This window comes from Corvus moneduloides, chromosome W (assembly GCF_009650955.1).
Source record: "Corvus moneduloides isolate bCorMon1 chromosome W, bCorMon1.pri, whole genome shotgun sequence".
Classification (NCBI taxonomy): domain Eukaryota; kingdom Metazoa; phylum Chordata; class Aves; order Passeriformes; family Corvidae; genus Corvus; species Corvus moneduloides.
Window position 1 is genome coordinate 1,812,932 of NC_045510.1, and position 19,669 is coordinate 1,832,600.

Below are 19,669 nucleotides of genomic sequence, written 5' to 3' on the forward strand. Positions count from 1 at the left end.
GTCACTAGTAAGAGAGGAGCACCGGAAAACACATTGGGGAACAAATGCCTTATATAACTACTTAATTGGGAAAGTTATCACTAGAAACTTATATGAAACCATTGTGCAGGTAACCCAACAGTGTAACCTTTGCCTTCAGACTAATCTCAAAAATACCCCCAAACCGAAAATGGGCCAAAATGGAAGGGGCCATGGGCCTGGACAGCAGTGGCAAATTGATTTTACGGAACTTCCAAGAAAAGGGGGGGTATTGATACTTACTAGTGCTGACAGATACTTTTTCAGGATGGCCGGAAGCTTTTCCTACTAGAACCGCTAAAGCTCGAGAAGTAACCAAAGTGTTACTACAAGAAATAATACCGCGCTTTGGAGTTCCAGCCACAATGTCCTCAGATAGGGGACCACATTTTATTTCAAGGGTGGTACAACAAATTAGCTGTCATTCAGGCATAGATTGGGAACTCCACACTCCATATCACCCCCAGTCGAGTGGTCAAGTAGAGAAAATGAATCATTTGATTAAACAGCAAATTGTGAGACTAGGGCAAGAAGCTAACTTGCCCGGGCCACAATCTCTTCCACTTGCATTGTTACGAATTCGGACCAAACCCAGAATTAAAGAAAAGCTAAGTCCCTTTGAAATACTCTATGGGAGACCATATGGGGTACAGAAAGGCACATCTACCCAAATTGGGGAAGAGACGCTAACCACCTATATGATTGCTTTAGACAAACAGCTTAGAGAAATTGAAAAACATGTGGCTGGAACTCGAAGTCGAGGCTTGGACGGTCATGTACATGACATTCAGCCTGGAGATTATGTATATGTTAAGTCTCTTACAGAAAAGACTCTGGAACCACAGTGGGAAGGACCATTCCAGGTGCTTCTCACCACTTACACCGCAATTAAGATCAGAGAACAGAGTGCCTGGATTCACCATACTTGGGTAAAGAAGGCTCCAGAGGCCCCTTGGAAAGTGACCCCTGGTGATGATGAACTGAAATTGAAGTTTACCCGAACAAAATGAAAATGTTAGGATGGCACACAAGTATAACCCAGAAAATTGTTTTTTTCACTTTCATAATTGTAGCTTCAAGTTGGGAAGTTATTCATAGGAGAGAAGATTTATGGTCTGAAGCCTTTATGCTGTTCACTGGACTCGTGTGGAAATAGTCTGATTTAAAGGATTTAAACCTGCTAACTGTGGTCATCCATGGAAACCAAGTGTATAGAAAGCAAGAATGAGAAAAACAAAAAACTTGGCAACTTCAGGGAACTGTAGGAGAAGAAATCAAAATAGGATGCCGAATGATTAACAGAACTACTCATAAAAAAGCAACCCAAATTACTGTTTCAAATACTCCTACAGAAAAACATAATGAAATCTGTAGTCGTTCAAGTGAAGTAGATTGTTGGTATAATTTTACATTGGTACAGACCGTTGAAGTAGCTTGTCTTTGGGCCCATGATAGTAATGGGCTCTTGTGGATGCTGAAAAGCTAGAAGCAGAGAAATTCTCCAGCTTTCTGCCAGTATCCTGTGAAAGGCTTGCTTTCTCAAGCAGGCTAGTGAATCGCGCCGCAACTGGGCCAGGAGACACTTCAGAGACAGAGAAGTGGGTATTTGCTTCATTCGGCACGCCGGGTGTGTGGGGATCGCTCCTCCAAAACACACACACCAGTGCTCCCTACAATACAGTATTAAGGGTTAAATTATGAATATTCATCACATTCCTTGGGATAGGCGTGGTTATAAAAATTATTTCTCAGAAGTCATTAATATCATTAGCATACGTGTCATGCATGTGCTGTGTGTCCTGGTGGTCACGCCGAGGAAGGCCTCTCCTCTTCCTCAGGGGTCTTCCTGATGAAGACCAGTAGTCTTCCTCACAGTGCACTTTTCACCTTTCTCCCTGGGCATGCGTGGTCCTTTGAGGAATGATTCAGCAGTTTCTGAGATAATCCTTGTCCCCTCTATCTTGACAAGATTAGGGTGAATTCAGCTTCTTAGGTTTTGTAATTAACATCTGCTGTCTGAACTAACATTTGCTGTCTCCCAATAGTTAACTTGTGCTTACATGAGTTAGTTATTGACTGCCCTTTCCTCAATCCCCCCTTTTCTTTGGTTATTTGTAATTCTTTACAAATCTTGCATGTCTTTAATTAAGTACCCTTCTCTATCTTATTTCTGAGTTTGTGCTTGTGCCATTGAGCATAAGCATCATGATTCCAAGTACATAGTATCATACAACAGTAACTACTAATACAAACACTAAGTAACAATGCAATAACACAAATAGCTGTTACAAACAATTGTTTAAGCTAGGATAAGTTGGGTAACCATGCTGTAAGTTTGTCCCATACCTCTTTAAACCTTCAAGAAGTGTCATCCAAGGTGATCTGATGCAATGCTTGCTTTGGATAAATAATTTTAACAGTTTTCTGGGTATGACTATAAGACCCTTTATCTTAGCCCACCCATCTGTGCCCATTTGTCACTTGTCTTCTTGTATCCAATTTAAATCATCAGTGTTGTATGGTGGGGGTTTTTCATCCATAAGGATGCTAGAAGGGATTACAGCAAGGGCTTGGATCTGAACATCACTGGCCACTGCCTTTGCTGTTTTGTCTGCCATAGCATTTCCCAGTTCAGGGATAGTGTTACCCGGGAGTGTCCTTTACAATGCATTATAGCCACTTGTGAAGGTTTTACCACTGCTTCCAGTAACTGTACAATTTCAGTAGCATGCTTGATTTCTTTCTTCTGTGAGGTTAATAAACCCCTTTCTTTCCAGATAGCCCCGTGAGCATGTACCACCCCAAAAGCATACCTTGAACCAGTCCAAATGTTGATAGGTTTTCCTTCGGCCAACACCAAGGCTCGAGTTAGGGCTATTATTTCAGCCTTTTGAGCTGATGTCCCCACAGGTAGCGGTTTTGCCTCAATGACAGTGTCTGTGGTTGTAACTGCATACCCAGTGAGCCGCTTACCATTCTTGACATAACTGCTCCCATTGGTGAAACAGTTTTCCGCATTTTCTAGCGGAGAGTCCTTTAGGTCCGGGTGGCTGGAGTAAACTGCCTCCATGGTTTCAATGCAATCATGCTGTACGGGCTCCTCAGTAGCCTTGCCCTGGAGGTAAGCTGCTGGGTTTAAAACGTTAGTTACTTGGATACTCACATCCTCTGATTCTGCTAGGACAGCCTGGTATTTGAGAAAGTGAGATGGGGTTAACCAGGGATTTCCTTTCTGTGTGAGCACTGCTGACACTGTGTGAGAGACAAAAACAGTTATCTGCTGGCCCAGTGTGAACTTGCGAGCTTCTTCTATGTTCAGGATCACGGCTGCCACTGCACGCAGGCAGGCAGGCCATCCTTGGCTGACCACATCCAGCTGCTTGGAGAAATAAGCCACTGGCCTTCTGTACGGTCCCAGCTTCTGTGCCAAAAGTCCCAGTGCCAGTCCTTGTCTTTCATGTGAGAACAACAGAAAAGGTTTAGTGACATCCGGTATGCCCAGTGCTGGAGCTTGCATCAACTCACGTTTCAGAGTTACAAATGCATTATTAATCTCTGGTGTCCAGCATAGGTGAGTTCCCCCAGTCTCTTTTAGGAGTTGGTATAAAGGTTTCACAATTAGTCCATAGTTGTAGATCCATAATCTACACCATCCTGTCATTCTCAGAAAAGTTCTCAGTTCTTTGGTTGTAGTTGGCTGGGGCATTTGACAAATTGCCTCCTTCCTGTTGTCTCTCAAGGCTCTCTCCCCTCCTGCCAGTTCATACCCCAGATATGTAACTTTCTGGGGGACTAGCTGAGCCCTTTCAGGAGAGACTCTATATCCATTTAGTCCCAGAAAATTTAAAAGACTTACAGTCCAGTTCTTGCAGTCTTCACAGGTCCTTGTTGCTATCAGTAGGTCATCAACGTACTGCAGAAATGTACCTTCTCCAAGTGGTGGTGTCCAGGCTTCCAGTTCTTGGGATAATTGACCTCCAGATATTGTGGGGCTATTTTTGAATCCTTATGGCAATACAGTCCATGTGAACTGACTCTTTCTCCCTGTTTTGGGGTTTTCCCATTCAAAGGCAAAAATTTCCTGACTGCTTTCAGCTAATGGCAGAAAAAAGAAGGCATCTTTTAAATCTAAAACAGAAAACCACACTCAGTCACTTTGTAGTTTTGTGAGTAAAGTGTAAGGATTGGCTACTATGGGATGCAGTGTTTTTGATATCATATTTATTGCCCTCAGGTCTTGAACTAACCAATAACTTCCATTTGGCTTTGGTACTGGTAGAATTGGGGCATTGTAGGAAGATCTACACTCTCTCAACAACCTTTGATCAATAAATTTAGTAATTATTGGTTCTATTCCTACTCGTGCTTCATGCCTTAGTGGATATTGTTTAACTGACACTGGTTGTGCCCCTTCCAGTAGTTCAATAATCACTGGGGGAGCCCGTTTTGATCTCCCTGGAATTTCAACATCTCATACTAATGGGATCACTTGATTTGTTATTTTACGATCTATGGGTATTTCTCTTCTTTCAGTCTTGTTTGTTTGGTCGGTTGGGGTTTTTTTTTTGTGGTTTTTTTTTTTTTCCCTAGGCCTGAGTTGATCAAAGAATGGGTCTTCTCTTTATCTAATCTTAGTGGTTTAACTTACACTTTAAAGTCCTAGTCAGGTATCTTCAGGAGGCTTCTTTGGTTGTAGCTTCTTTATACAGTTTTTGTTATAATAATATTCTTACTCTGCTGGATAATTTTATACATTATGAAGGATTAGTTTTTATGATACAAAACTAACACACAAAACATTTTCATACAAAATGTTCTCATGCAAACATATCTTTACATCAGGGCTATGCTCTGTTTTCCAGGAGACAGATTATAGCACTCTTGTCATTTAATCTTGACACAAACTACAAACCGTGGCTTTATTTTTGGTGGGATTAAAAATGAAATGAATTCTCTTTCAAACTTAGGGTTTTTTACCTCAAGTAGCCTTTTTTTTTTTTTTTTTTAGTGAATAAATTGCCTTCATCCCATTCTGTACCTACAACTGAGATTGCAGAATGTGCTATAAATAGGAGGGGTGAGGAAAAGTTAAAACATCCTCTTAAGACATATGGCATGAGATTGAACAGCACTTTAGTTTGAGAGCTGGTAGAAGGCTTTTCTGTCTCCCTCTTGGTTTAGGAAGGGGGATTCAATCATTTCTCATGTAGCATTTGCTTGTGTTTTGTCAAGATTCTTTAATTCACTAATTAGAAAATCAAAAAAATTTAGCCAGATTATAATAATTTTGAAGCCTTCTGAGGCAGAACTGGGAAGGTTAGTCCATATTTTTAGGATTTCAAATATGTATAAATTCTTATACCAACTCTCAGGATAATATTGGTTGAGACAAATTATACATCCATAAGACCTTAGCCACACCATTTTTCAGTAAAAAGACAAAACAAGTTAGACAAAAATTAAACTCAAGAATATGTAGAATGCTCTAACTACTATTTGATCTTTCACCAAGTCACTTGCAATAAAAACACAAACAAATTACAAACATTAACTAACTGGCAATGCAAGCAATTATGGTGACACTTTAAATTTCACTGGTTTTTACACAGTTTCATCTCATGTGTTGGTAGATTCCTATAAAAGAAAAGTGAAAATTTGGCCCACTAGACCGATTATTAAAAAAGAAGTAAAACTTTTTGGGGCTAACACAAAGTGACAGTGAAGCAATGGTTATCACATTTAGGTGTGATTTTGCTGCTTGCAGTTTCTTTGCTCTCAAACTGCTTTCTTAATCTTTGATGTCAGGACATTTGACATTCTAGAAAAGAGAAAAGAAACAAACTTCCCCCCCCCCCCCCCCCCCCCCCCCCCCCCCCAAAAAATGAAAAATATGTCTGAGTGAAACAAGAGTTTAATTGCATTAACTTATTCAAGTGGAGTTTTAGTTTTTATTCTATGAAGTGCTTGTTGCACCACTTTTGTTGTTTCCCACAGGTTTTCAGTGGGGTTTCTTCCAATGGATTCTTCAGTGGAGGGAGTGAGACTGCTTTTAAAAGTTTTGCAAGAGTTGCAGTCTGTGAATCAGGCATTTGAGTTGCCTTTTTTTTTTTTTTTTTCTTTTAATAACTAATCACATTTTTAGTAATCAATCACCTTTTAGTAACCAATTGTTCCTTATCTCAATTTTTTTTTTTTTTTACCAAGTCCACCCCAGGAGTAGAGAGGTGACTAACAAATTAACCAAGGAAGGACAGCAAAACACTTTGCCCATAGGCTTCTCTACAGCCCCTGCAGACAAGGCTGCATGACAAATACCTGGGCCTGCACAGGGACAACACCATCTCCACAAGGCTACAGCTGCAGAATTGGCTGCAGGATTAGAATCTGCCAATTCTAGTTCTCCACAATAAACTACAGACTGGTGGGGGAGTTCCCCACAGGATAGGAGCTCCAGATTCACCTCAGGACTGAAACCTGCCAATTTTGGCTTTTCACAACAAAACACAAAAGGCACAGGGGCATGGGTCCCCTCCAAACAGGAGCCTTTCAGCTCTGCACAAGCACCACATAACAGGAGCCTTACAGCTCCGCACAAAACACCAAGCAGAAAAGGGAAATAACGCCCAAATCTATTAACCACAATGTCTACAATTCTTACAACCTCTGCCATCACCTTTGCCATTGCTTTTGCCTTTTCCTCATCTCTTCTTACATACACCTGCTGTACTTTTCTAACCAGTTCCTCTCAAATCTCTCACTATTCTCTGCCACTCTCCCCTCGCTCTAACATTATCTACAGCTTCTTTTTTTTTTTTTGCCAAGTTTTTTATTCCTGCTCTTTCTAATCTGATACCAAGCTCTCTCCTCTGGCAGCTTGGACACCACCCACTCCATCTAGTAGAAGTACAATACCACTTTCTCTCACAATTAATACATGCACACAAATACAAGCTTCACAACTGTTTTCACACACTAAACACGGGATTTCAAAAGGGAAATCAGATGGAGCTATATCAGAAAGGCGTTGGGGGTCTGGATGTTTTCAATTCAGTAGCTAAAATCTTTTCTCCTCTAAAATCTGCCCCCCTTCGGATAGTAAGGTTGAATTCCAAACCAACGGTTTATATGATTTATACTCATTCACTCTTTGCCAAACGCTTTGCTTTTCTCTGGCCGAGCCCGTCGCCGGGGTACGGAACCGCAGATAGAGCCCCTCACTTGCTTCGTACTTTAACAGCACGTCTCATCCACTCCCGCACAGCAGCAGAATAACAACAGACAAAACAAAAGTAGCAGTTCAATAGCACATGACAGTGGGGTCCAACCCCTTAAAGGTACCTTTCACAGTGGGGTCCGACCCCGGGGGGTCCAACCCCTTAAAAGTACTTTTCCTCTTGCCCAGGACTGATTTTGGGAGACCCAGTCTTCCTTGGGACTTTCAACCCACCCTCAGGGACTCGAACCCTGGACCTGCAGGTATTTCTGTGTTTAAAAGGAATAGCAAATACCTTAATTTGGTGCAGATGGTCCTTGTCTGCCCCCGCCATGAGCCAAAGGACAGCTGAGCTCCCCCTGAAAATTCAGGGTCGCGACCGGGAGGTCTGCTTACCCCTGGATCCAGCAGCCGGGCAGAGAGGGTCCCATCTCGGGGTGCCAGATTGAATCGCACCGCAACCGGGCCACGAGACACTTCAGAGACAGTCAGAAAAATGGGTATTTGCTTTATTTGGTGTGCCGGGTGTGTGGGGATCGCTCCTCCAAAACACACACACCAGTGCTCCCTACAATACAGTATTAAGGGTTAAATTATGAATATTCATCACATTCCTTGGGACAGGCGTGGTTATAAAAATTATTTCTCAGAAGTCATTAATATCATTAGCATACGTGTCATGCATGTGCTGTGTGTCCTGGTGGTCACGCCGAGGAAGGCCTCTCCTCTTCCTCAGGGGTCTTCCTGATGAAGACCAGTAGTCTTCCTCACAGTGCACTTTTCACCTTTCTCCCTGGGCATGCGTGGTCCTTTGAGGAATGATTCAGCAGTTTCTGAGATAATCCTTGTCCCCTCTATCTTGACAAGATTAGGGTGAATTCGGCTTCTTAGGTTTTGTAATTAACATCTGCTGTCTGAACTAACATTTGCTGTCTCCCAATAGTTAACTTGTGCTTACATGAGTTAGTTATTGACTGCCCTTTCCTCACTAGCTGAAAAGAGTGAGAGGTTTTTGTAAACCAAGACTTCATCTCACAGGTGCAAGCTTGTTGTGTAGTATTGTTATGGTACACTGGAGAAAATATTTTGAAATGGGTGTTATAGGGTCTTAACCAATCACTCTGGGAGGTGGATGGTCAAGGGACCAATGGCCTCATGCCATTCTAGCGAACCAAGTTATATAAACGAGTTTGTAATTTACTAAATATTTCCATTTCCTCCTGGACTGAACTTATGTCGCTATTCTCGCCGTCCCCGGTACAACACCGACATCTGGTTACCCGCGACGCGTACTGCAACTGAACTTCTCTCTCGGAGGTACGTGCACCCCCCCCCCCCCCCCCCCTCCCCCGGGGCTGCGGGGACGGAACCCTAAACTGAAAAGATGGGACATAAATCCTCAAAAGAAGGCACGGGGTACTTTCTGCCTGGAAATCTATGTTAACGCTCACGGGGGCTAAGATATCCGAGAATGCTCTGTATGAACTGTTGCAATGGGCGGCAGAGCATGAGTTTTCAGCAGACCCTGACACTGAATTTAGCCTAGAAGCTTGGCAGCAGTTAGGAGATAAATTAATTCATGATACCGTGTACGGGGATAAGAGCATAGTCGAGTTGCTCTGTACCTGGGGTTCTCTATTTGATATACTGCAACAGTGGACAGCGGAAGGAGAAGGAAAAGAATTACCAGCCTCTGAGGGCTCGGAGGGTGAAGGTTCTGAAGAGGGCGATGAGTTATCAGAGGGTGGAGCGATTCAGGACAGCACAGGCAGCGCAGTCGCCGCGTCTCCGGTACTGCCGAAGCCTGAGAGAGTCGCGGAGACTGCTCGGGGATCCTATCCCTTGCCGCATGACTATGTGCCCCCTATATATCCCTCTCCCCGCGAATTCGCGATGCCGAAATACCCCTCACCTGCGGAACAACTTGCAAAGATATTCGAACAACAGAAAGAGTTGGAGCGTCACCCACCCTTTGCCCCAGCGGCCCCTCCCTCCTCTGCGCCGCTGCCTTCAGCTAGTGTAGCAGGATCTGTCATTCCTACAGCCCCTCCGCAACCGGCCCTGGCGGTGCCCGAAATGCCCGCGCTGCTTCCGCCACAGCCGCATTCAATAGTCGGCATAACAGCGTGGCCGCTTGACCATATATTATATGGTTTTTCTTCCGCGAACACGTCCACGGCGCCCTGTTGCTCTGCGCATGTACTCACAGCACCTAGCTGTTCCGCGCACGCGCTCGTATCTGGGTGGCCTTATGCGCATGTGCCCGCATCCGGGTCTTTTCCTGTGCGGGTGCAGACAGCACAGCCGCCAATGGCGGACCTCTTGGCACAGCAGCTTACGGTGATGCGGGAGGTATCACAGCAGCTGGCAGCACTGCTGGAGATGTTGCTGCGGGTAACCGTGGCCGGACCCGTGCCGGCAGCGGCCCCGGCGGCGGCGCCTGCACGGACAGTGGCACTGCTGCGAGTAGCTACATCGCTACCCTCCACACAACCGTCTACAGCCTCCGCTGCTACGCCGTCCGCTGGCCCGGCGCCCATACCCTGCCAGCTTTCTTCATCTGCATTGGAGCCATCGGAAATACTCCTGCCTGACGAAGCAAACAGTAATACAGAGGAAACACCTGCTCCACAGCAGGAGACTGTGGTGGTGGCCAGACGCCGGCAATCAGTAAGTCGGCTGCCCCAGAACTGTCCTTGGACGCTTCCAGAGTGTAAGGTGACTGTGCGTCCAAAAAATTCAAGGCGTTTTTGGGAGGCGGTCAGGTTGCGGGCTCTGGAGGCGGGAGACTGGGATTTAATAGAGAAAGTAGGGATGCCTGAAGATGCAGAGGGACCTGTGCAGGTTGCTACAGTACCTCGAGAAGGTGTAATGGTAGATCAAGACGATAGCGAACCCTCGCAGGGGGTTATCCAAGCCTTTCCTGTGCAGAAGGCTCTTCCCAACATGGGTCAGCCTTACAAGCGTGAGGTTATTGCTCGGAGGGTGATCCAAGATTTACAATCCAAAGTGGCACAATATGGGCTCGGTTCTCCTGAAGTCATGCAGGTTATTAGAGTGCTGAATACTGATCTGCTTTCTCCGTTTGATATTAAGCATTTAGGTCAGGTGATATTTCAACCTGTGCAATTTACAGTTTTTGAGAGCAATTGGAGAAGGATGGCTGAAAAAGCTGCAGCTCAGAATGTGCAGTTGCCTCCAACTGATCCCAGACATGGAGTTCGAGTAGATGCTCTTATGGGAGCTAATTTCTTTTCTAATCCCGATCTCCAAGCTACCTGGCATCCTCAGGTCCTTGAATAGGCTCAAAGGATTGGTATGGGAGCTCTATTAAAAAGTATAGACATGGCTGCTCCTAAAACACGATATGTGAAAATATCTCAGGGGCAGAAAGAGCAATTTTTATCCTTTGTAGAAAAAATTGCTGCGGCCCTCGAGAAGCAGGTTGAAGATGAGACATTAAGGCAGATGTTGTGCAAACAATTAGCAAGAGATAATGCCAACGATGAGTGTAGAAAGATCATAGATGCTTTGCCAAGGGACCCTACACTAACAGAGATGGTTGAAGCGTGCTCTAAGGTGGGGTCTGGGGATTATAAATCTGCTTTGGCTGCAGTTCTGCAGCCTATTCAAGTAAATTCTGATCGTGAACAAAGGAAGCCTAAGGTTGAGAGCAAGCAGAAACAGGCTAGACAGAAGCAGAAAGAGAACAAGGGAAGTTCCCACTGCGAGAGATGTGATAGGCCAGGTCATTATGCAAAATACTGTGAATCTATGTACCATGCCAACAGTCAGCTTTTGACTAGCTTGGGAAACATGAACAGGAGCGTAAGGGGGAATTGCGCTCAGACACAAATACTTCCCCAGGGCATGGCACAGACACAGGCCTACTCAGCCAGCTTAGAGGCAGCACCCAAGGATCAGCCGGGGTGGATGTGCACACCGCAGCAACAGTCATCTTAGAATCCGGTCGTGTTCATAAGGTTCCCTTGGATACATTTGGACCCCTAGGTCAGGGATCTAGTGCATTGCTTGTGGGAAGATCTAGTGACACCCTTCAAGGGATCTTTGTACACCCAGGAGTCATTGATGCTGACTTTACAGGCCAGATTTGTGCTATGGTTTCCATACCCACCCCCCCGTCACTATTCTTGAAAAGACTCGCATCGCTCAACTTGTGCCTTTTAAGTCATGTGTTCCCAGGTCAGAACAACGAAGTCGTGGAGATGGCAGCTTGGATCTATGGGACTTCCAGAGATCTTCTGGACTGCAGACATCTCTAGCCAAAAGCCACAGATGATGTGTACCCTAATCCTGCCAAATGCCCATCTGCCCCAGATCCAGCTCCAAGGTTTGATCGACGCGGGCGCTGATGTGACAATCATCTCCTTCTCTGCGTGGCCTCCTACGTGGCCTTTAGCCCCTGTGGAGTCGGCCATCGCAGGGTTGGGAGGAACCACAAAGAGGTATTTAAGCGAACGACCTGTGGTGGTAAAAAACCCAGAGGGACAAACAGCTACAGTTCGGCCCAACGTCACTGCAGCTCCGCTTAACCTTTGGGAGTGGGATGTGTTGGCAGCCTGGGGGGGTACGGATAGGGACACATTTTTGATGGGGGTCACTGTGCTGAAGGGCGCAGAGTATCCTATGCTGCCTTTGCAGTGGCTAGTAAACAAGCCCATCTGGGAATCCCAGTGGCCCGTACCAAAAGAGAAATTAGTCGCCCTTCATAAGTTGGTTCAAGAACAATTACAACAGGGACACATTGAGCCTTCTACTAGTCCCTGGAACACTCCTGTTTTCATAATTAAATAAAAATCAGGGAAGTGGAGATAGTTGCAGGATCTCCGAAACGTAAGTGCAGTGATAGAAAGCATGGGGGCATTGCAGCCTGGTATTCCCTCTCCCACCATGATTCCAACAGGGTGGGAAATCCTGATCATTGATTTGAAGGATTGCTTTTTCACAATTCCTTTGCATCCTAATGAAAACCCAAAATTTGCTTTTACTGTGCCTGCAGTTAACAATGCTGAACCTGCAAAGAAATATCAATGGAAGATTCTACCTCAGGGCATGAAGAACAGCCCAACTATCTGCCAATGGTATGTCACTCAGGCTTTGTCTGGAGTCCGTGAGCAGTTTTGTGGCGGTTTGGCCAAATTTAGAAATATATCCTCTGAGAGAGAGCAGGTTACAAACCACCCTTCCCCCACCACGTTCGGGAATAAAACTTTTTCCTTGAAGGAAAATGAAAGAGATAAAAACTATTTATTTAGCGAACACGCAGAAAAAGGATAATAATGCTAAATAATACAATCTCTCGCTGTGGAGAAAAAACCTGGGAAAATGTTAGAGTCCTCCCTTTGGTCCCCCTCCTTCGAGCTGGAACGGGGTGGGCCCCTTTCTCCAGGGGCCAGGGCCCTTGGTGGAGAACAGTCCCAACGTGTTCTGATGTTGAAAACAATCCAGCAGAGAAAGGGAAAAAACCGAAATTCCAGGAAAAGACCAAAGTTCAACTCTCCGGAGGAGAAAAAAAACCCCGAAAGTTGGCTGAACAAGCAAGCAGGGTGCTTCTCCGCTCCTCTCCCCCAGCAGCAAAACTCAGAAGCCAAAAAAAATGCAGAGAACGAGAGTGTGTTATCTCTGTGTGCTTGAGGTTTTTTTTTCTCTCTCCGCTCAGGTTCAGTTTAAAAGCATAGAAAGGTATATATACTAATTTCTGGGCATAGCGCAGCGATAGGGAATTGTCATGGGTTAGCAAACATAGTCCCGGAAGTGGTGTTTTTGCAAAGGGGTACTTACAGCTTCCTCTATGACCTGACAGAACCTATTAACTGGCTAGTTTGAATATTGACAACTTTTTAAGCCACTTAAAAATTTGACCACCTCTGTGATCCACACTTAAGAATAGACAAACCCTGGGCAGAGCTCTGTCTCGTTTCCAGCGCTGGGACATGTAGCTGCGAGGCCCCGTACGGGGGCCCAGCGGGCCTGGCCCAGGCCCTGCTCAGGCCAGGCCAGGCCGGGACACAGCCATCCTGGAGCCGTGCAGCCCTGTTCCACCCATGGAACCCCCCCCCCCCCCCTCCCCCAGCCCTGCTATGTGCAGACGGGGTGGCCTGGCTCCCCGTCTCCAGTGCGGCCAAGATTCAGCTGAAGCTGCCCTGCTGTCCAGCAAAGATCATGTGACCAACAGCGATAAGCAAAATTCCAGCTGCAAGGCCTAGGTGAGATTAACCCTTTTAGTGCTATGAAGAGCTGAAAACCTGAGGGAGGAGAAAGAGGAGATGCTTAAAGCTGAAATTCTGTTGTAAAGCTATGATGTATCAGAGTACTCGTTGTAATTTCATGAAGGCATGGGGGGTGGAGTTTTCAACTTGTACTTGTGAGCAAAAGCACCTGCACTGAGATAGGCAGATGCTGACGCAGCTGTAATTTGATGAGAAGTTTGAACAGGGAGAGATGGAAGCAATGAGGACTCTTGCTCCAAATGGAAAGGAGAAGACCTCTGTTCCTAGAGATGCTCCCAGAGATAGTCCTAAAGATGAAGATGAGGAGGACCCTTTGCTCCCAGGGAAGGAGGAGGGCCTCTGTTCTTAGAGATGAAATGCTCTCAGAGATGGGTGAAGAGAACGTTTGTTTCTGAACGGCTCAACCTTAAAATTGTACCCCAGTAGCTCAAGATTGGACCCTCAAAAGCAGTTGTGGGAAAAGCTGCAAGTCGTGGGAGGGGGACTCTCACATGATGCGAGCAGAGAACCAACCCAAGCGGCTGTCTCGTTGTGATAATTTCTCCATAGCATGGGCAAGAGAGACTCCTCTTCCTAAATGGACTGAACAAGGTTATTATGGAAGTGGTAAACAGACTGAACATCTTAAGGGTTGTCTTTTTACATTGTCAGTGGGAGAAGGGAGAAAGGTGGGGGGAGGAGAAGAGTTCTGAAGGTGTGGTATGATTTTATTTTTTTTCTTTTCTTTTTCCTTATTTTAGGTCTATTAATAAACTTCTTTATATTCTTTCAAGTTTAGTGCCTACTTTGCTTTTCTCCTAATTCTTATCTCACAGAAGATAAACAGTAATGAGTACTTTGGACCAAACTACTACAGGAATACAACATCAAGTCACCCCAAGGAAACTCCTGAGGCATACTGCTGCCATTATATGGATGATATCCTGGTGGCAGCATCCACTCAGGATGAGCTGCTGAGGATACAGCCTCTGCTGCTCACTGCTCTGTATTCTTATGGATTGCAAGCGGCTCCGGAGAAAGTTCAACAGCATCCTCCTTGGAAATATTTAGGAGTCAAAATTTTGGATCAAACTGCAACACCAAGGGGTGCAGTTCTTGGATTCTATTAAGACCCTGAATGATGCTCAGAAATTGCTGGTTACGTCCTTATCTAGGGCTAACCACAGCACAACTTTCCCTGCTTTTTAATATTTTAAAGCAGGACCCTGAGTTGAATTCACCTTGGAAATGGACTCCTGAAGCGCGACGAGTGCTGGAGGAGGTGCAGCAGGCTGTTTCTGCTCATCAGGTTTATCGAGTGGATCCCTCCATTGCTATCACTGTTTTCATTACCACTCCAGATCTACATCCTACAGGTATCATTGGCTAGTGGAATAAACAATGGCCCGACCCTTTGCATATCCAGGAATGGGTCTTTTTGCCTCATCAGCCAAAAAAGACAGCACCCACGTTGTTTGAATTAATCGCTTGTTTGATAATCAAATGCCGCCAATGGTGTTTGCAATTAATGGCAGTGGATCCTGCAACAATTGTTCTTCCAGTACAGCAGGAACACTTTGAGTGGAGCCTTATTAACAGCGCTCCTTTGCAAAGTGCGCTGCAGAATTTTTCAGGGCAGATTGCTTATTATCTGCCCAGCCATAAATTACTGCAATTGGCAAAATCTACAAGCTTCATCATGCAGCCAAAAAATAGTCAGGTGCCAGTGCAAGGACCCACCATCTTCACAGATGGGTCCAGGAAAACTGGGAAAGCTATTGTTACCTGGAAGGAGGAATCTGAGTGGCAGGTGCTGGAAGGCCACGAGTCAGGCTCAGCCCAACTGGTTGAACTGAGGGCTGTTGCCATGGCTTTTCAGCGGTTCTCTCAGGTACCTTTGAATTTGGTCACTGATTCTGCCTACGTAGCAGATATAACCCAATGCTTAGATTGTTCACTTCTGAAGGAAGTCAATAATGTGGCTCTGTTTTCACTATTGAAAACTTTGTGGTGTGCAATTCAAGCTTGAGTGCACCCATATTACATTCTGCATATTCGAAGTCACACCAATTTGCCAGGTTTCATAACAGAAGGCAATGCCAGGGCTGACAGGCTAGCTAACCCTGCCTGGGTAGCGCCTCAGCCTGACAAAATTGCACAAGCCACGGCATCGCACATTTTTTTCCATCAAAGTGAACATACCCTGCAGAAGCAGTTTCACTTAACGCCAACTGAGGCTTGGGACATTGTCAGCGCTTGTGCTGACTGTCACGGACTCGCTGTACCTTTGCCATTGGGGGTAAACCCCAGAGGCCTAAAAGCCTTACAGCTTTGGCAAACGGATGTAACACATATCCCCGAATTTGGCTGGTTTAAGTATGTGCATGTGTCTATTGACACTTTCTCCTCAGCTATGTGGGTGTCTGCTCATACTGAAGAGAAAGGTCGCGATGTCATTGCCCATTGGAAACTGGCTTTCGTGATCTTGGGCGTGCCTTCTTCTGTGAAAACCGATAATGGCCCTGCCTATGCGTCACAGAAGATGCAGCAGTTTTTGCAACTATGGGGTGTGAACCATACTTTGGGTATTCCGCATTCTCCTACTGGCCAAGCCATTGTTGAACGTGCTCACGGCACCTTGAAGCATGTTTTAGAGAAACAAAAAGAGGGAATGCATGGAGAAACCCCACGGAGTCGACTAGAAAAGCATTATATACAATTAATCATCTTACAGTGTGGGATATGCCCAGCCACTGCCCTGGAGGGATGTCTGCTGAGATAAAAGATTTTGCAATCGCCCAGCAGGACTCCCTGGAAAGGTGACTACTTTTGAGTCATGGTGAGGAAAAGTAGACCCACAATCCTTTGGGAGACCCTATGCAGATCGTTCTGTAACCCATTGGTCTGTCCCAGACCCTCTGTAATCCATTGGTCCCCTTGCTGATCCCCTGTATCCCTATAAAAGAAGACCAATTCGCCTCTGTAGAGAGAGAGCTCGTCCCTGGCTTCCCTTCGCCGGAGGGAACCCACAATAAAGCTACCTCCGTGCGGAACCAGCCACATGAGCCTTCTCGTCTCTCTCTCTGATCTGGTTTGGCCTAGAGGCTGCCCTGCAGAGCTGAGCTGGAATCACGAGCTGATATCACTAAAGAGCTGACAGCTTCTGCAAGGGCCCCTCTGCCAGCAGCTGAGAGGAAGACACCGGACCCCGGGAAGGCGATTCCTTTCGGGACCATCTCCCTGGACCGGTCATCTCTTCCTGGGTCACAGCCTCGGACCCCACCACCAGCTGTAATAACTGGCGCCCGAACAGCCTTGGATCCCGGAGCCCCGGACCTGGCCTGAGCTGCGTCTTGATTGCCAAGACAGAACCAGCCGTTCGTGTGCTGCTCCTCTGAAGATAGACCTACGTTTTAGCAGGCCTTTTGGACGGGGACAGTTCGAGACCCTCTCCTCCGACCTAGGACTAAGTCCCTGAGGGTCAAACTGCCAGACCACCCTTTCAGCAGACCTTTCCAGGAGCCAGCCCCACCAGAAAACGGGATTTGTAAGTTTAAACTTGGGGCTCTGCTCTCCTCTTGCGCGCATTTTAAGTTATTTTGGTTTTTTTTCTCTTTTTCTGCTGAGGGAGGAACTAAGATGGGACATAGGCAAGCTAAACCCAGCCTTTCCCAATCTGAGAGAGACCTATACCCCTTTCTTCTAACTCTTCTCTTAAAATCTGACTTTAAATTCTGTAAAGGTGTTCTTTCTAAGAAAAATCTCAAATCTTTCAGTAATTGGATATCTCCAAAATTTCCCTGAAGCTACCACCGATTCTGTTCTTTCTGATTCGTTCTGGGACAGTGTGGGGAACAAACTGTATTCCTCTCAAGCCTCGGGAAACCTCTCAGTTTCAAAATTCATTCCTTTATTTCATTTACTGGTTAAAACGTGTCGTGCGAAAACCCCCCCTCAGCCAAACCCCTTCTCTGCCCTTTCCCCCTCCCATCCCCCCTCTCCGCCTCCGGCAATGGCCAGCCAGAGCGCGGACCCAGCCAGCTGCCCCGGCCCTGGCCCGGCTGGGGCGCCGGCCCCCCCACTTCCCTTCCCCGATCCCCTGTTCCCGACGGTCCTCCCCTGTCCGGCCCCCCCTGCTCGCCCCCTCGGTTCCACTGTCAACCCCCAGGCAGCGCACGCGGCACCCATCCCAGACTCATCCCCCCTCCCTGGGATGGATGCCTCTGAGCCCCCCCCAGCCCCGTCTCCCTGTGCCCCTGGTATCCCGCAACCCTCCCCGCACGACACCACCCTTCCCCCTCTCGCACCGACCTGCGGTGCCTCCGACCCCCCCCACCCCACTGCGTCCCACGCCCCCGCGTCCCAGCTCCCTGCCGCGTCCCTGCTCCATGCGGTCCTGCCCCCCCCACACCCCAGCGCGGCGGCCCCGTCCCAGCAAGCCGCCCCGCTGCTGCTGCCCCCCCCCCGCACCCACGGAGCAAGCATGGTACAACATGGGACCGGTCCCGCAGAGCTCCGCGCACACACCGTGGGGCACGGAACAAGCGTCATGCCCCCCCTCCAGTGTCTGCCCCTCTCGCCGCTGGTGGAACGCAGCTATCTGCGGAACCGCCTCAGGCTATCGCCCATAGAATGGAATCTCCCTCCCCCCTTCCCCCACTGCAAATTGCCCTGACACCCTGGCAGGCGCCGGCACACCCGCTCTCCCCCCTCCCAGCTGCATCTTGCACAATCCCTGCTGATGTTCCCCCTCTCCCTGCACCCCCCCCCCCCCCACTACGGGTTCTTGTGCAATCCCCATTCCCCCCGCTGCTGCACTAGAGCCTACTGCCCCCCCCCCCACCCTCCTTTCCCCCACCCCGACTCCACATGGAATTGCGAAACCGGCACTACCTGTAATCTGAACCCCCCCCAAACGACCTGCTGCTGTACAACCTCTCCACCCACATGCTGCCATAACAGGACCCCCTTCCCACCCCTCAAACCACCCCCGACCCCCCGCCATTCCTGCCCTGGGTAAAGCAGAGCCGGCATTTCGAAAACGCCGCGCTACACCCCCTGTATCCCAGCCCCGCCCTCCCACGGCCTATCCCTCCTGTTCAGATGACAGTAGCAGCAGCTCTGACTGAATCTGAAGACCAATGGGCACAGACACGCAGGGAAGCAAACCGGGAGGGGGATTGGGCGTTGGCTCAGAAAATTTCAGCTTTTCCAGTCGTTATAGGGAGAGGGAGGAGGGGTGGTCCATCTACAAAAACATGGGAACCTATCCCATACAAAGAAATCAAAGAGCTTAGCAAGGCAGCAAAAGACCATGGGAGAGGGTCACATTTCTTTAGAAACTTATTGGAAGCCACTTTCTCTGCCTATACATTAGTACCACATGATATTAAAAACATTGTTAACTGCATCCTTTCCCCTGCTGAATATATGTTATGGGAAAGGCATTGGAAAAGACATTTAAAAACACTGTCTGACACTTATGCTAAAGATGCAAATCAGACAGATTGGACAATAGAACAACTGGCTGGAGAAGGTGACCTCCAAAAACCCCTAGATCAAGCTACAACCTTACCTGAAGTAGCATTACAAGACATAGCTATTGCAGCTAAGACATCGCTGTTTCTCACCCCTGATGATTCTGTTCCTACACAATATTTCTCTAACATCAAACAGTCAGCAAATGAAAGCTTCATTCAGTTTGTTGATCGTTTGAAAGCTAGCTTAGAGAGACAGATAGAAAGTCCGGATGGACGAAAGGAACTTTTGGGCAAACTTGCCATAGTAAATGCTAACGAACAATGTAAGAATATCTTGAGGGCCCTACCCATGGACAGAACCCACAATAGAACAAATGATAGAGACCTGTACTAGACACACATCCACAGAAAACACAATGACCCAAGCAGTTGTAAAGGGCATCACAGAAGGAGTTTCCGGTGCATTTGCTGCAGCAGTCTCTAAGGAGAATGCCCGCTGTTTCTATTGTGGCGAACTTGGACACTTTATAAAGGACTGCCCACAAAGGTCACCCACCCAGGACCGTCGTGCCGCCTACCAAAGGCACCAGAGACAGCAACAGCACCAGCAGCGTCCAAAAAACTTCTATCAGAGCACGGTGTCAAGGCCCCGTGCCCAGACAACAAATCAAAGGCCATACTACCCCGCTTCAGCTGTGAACTCCACATCGGACCACCGAGAGCAGACA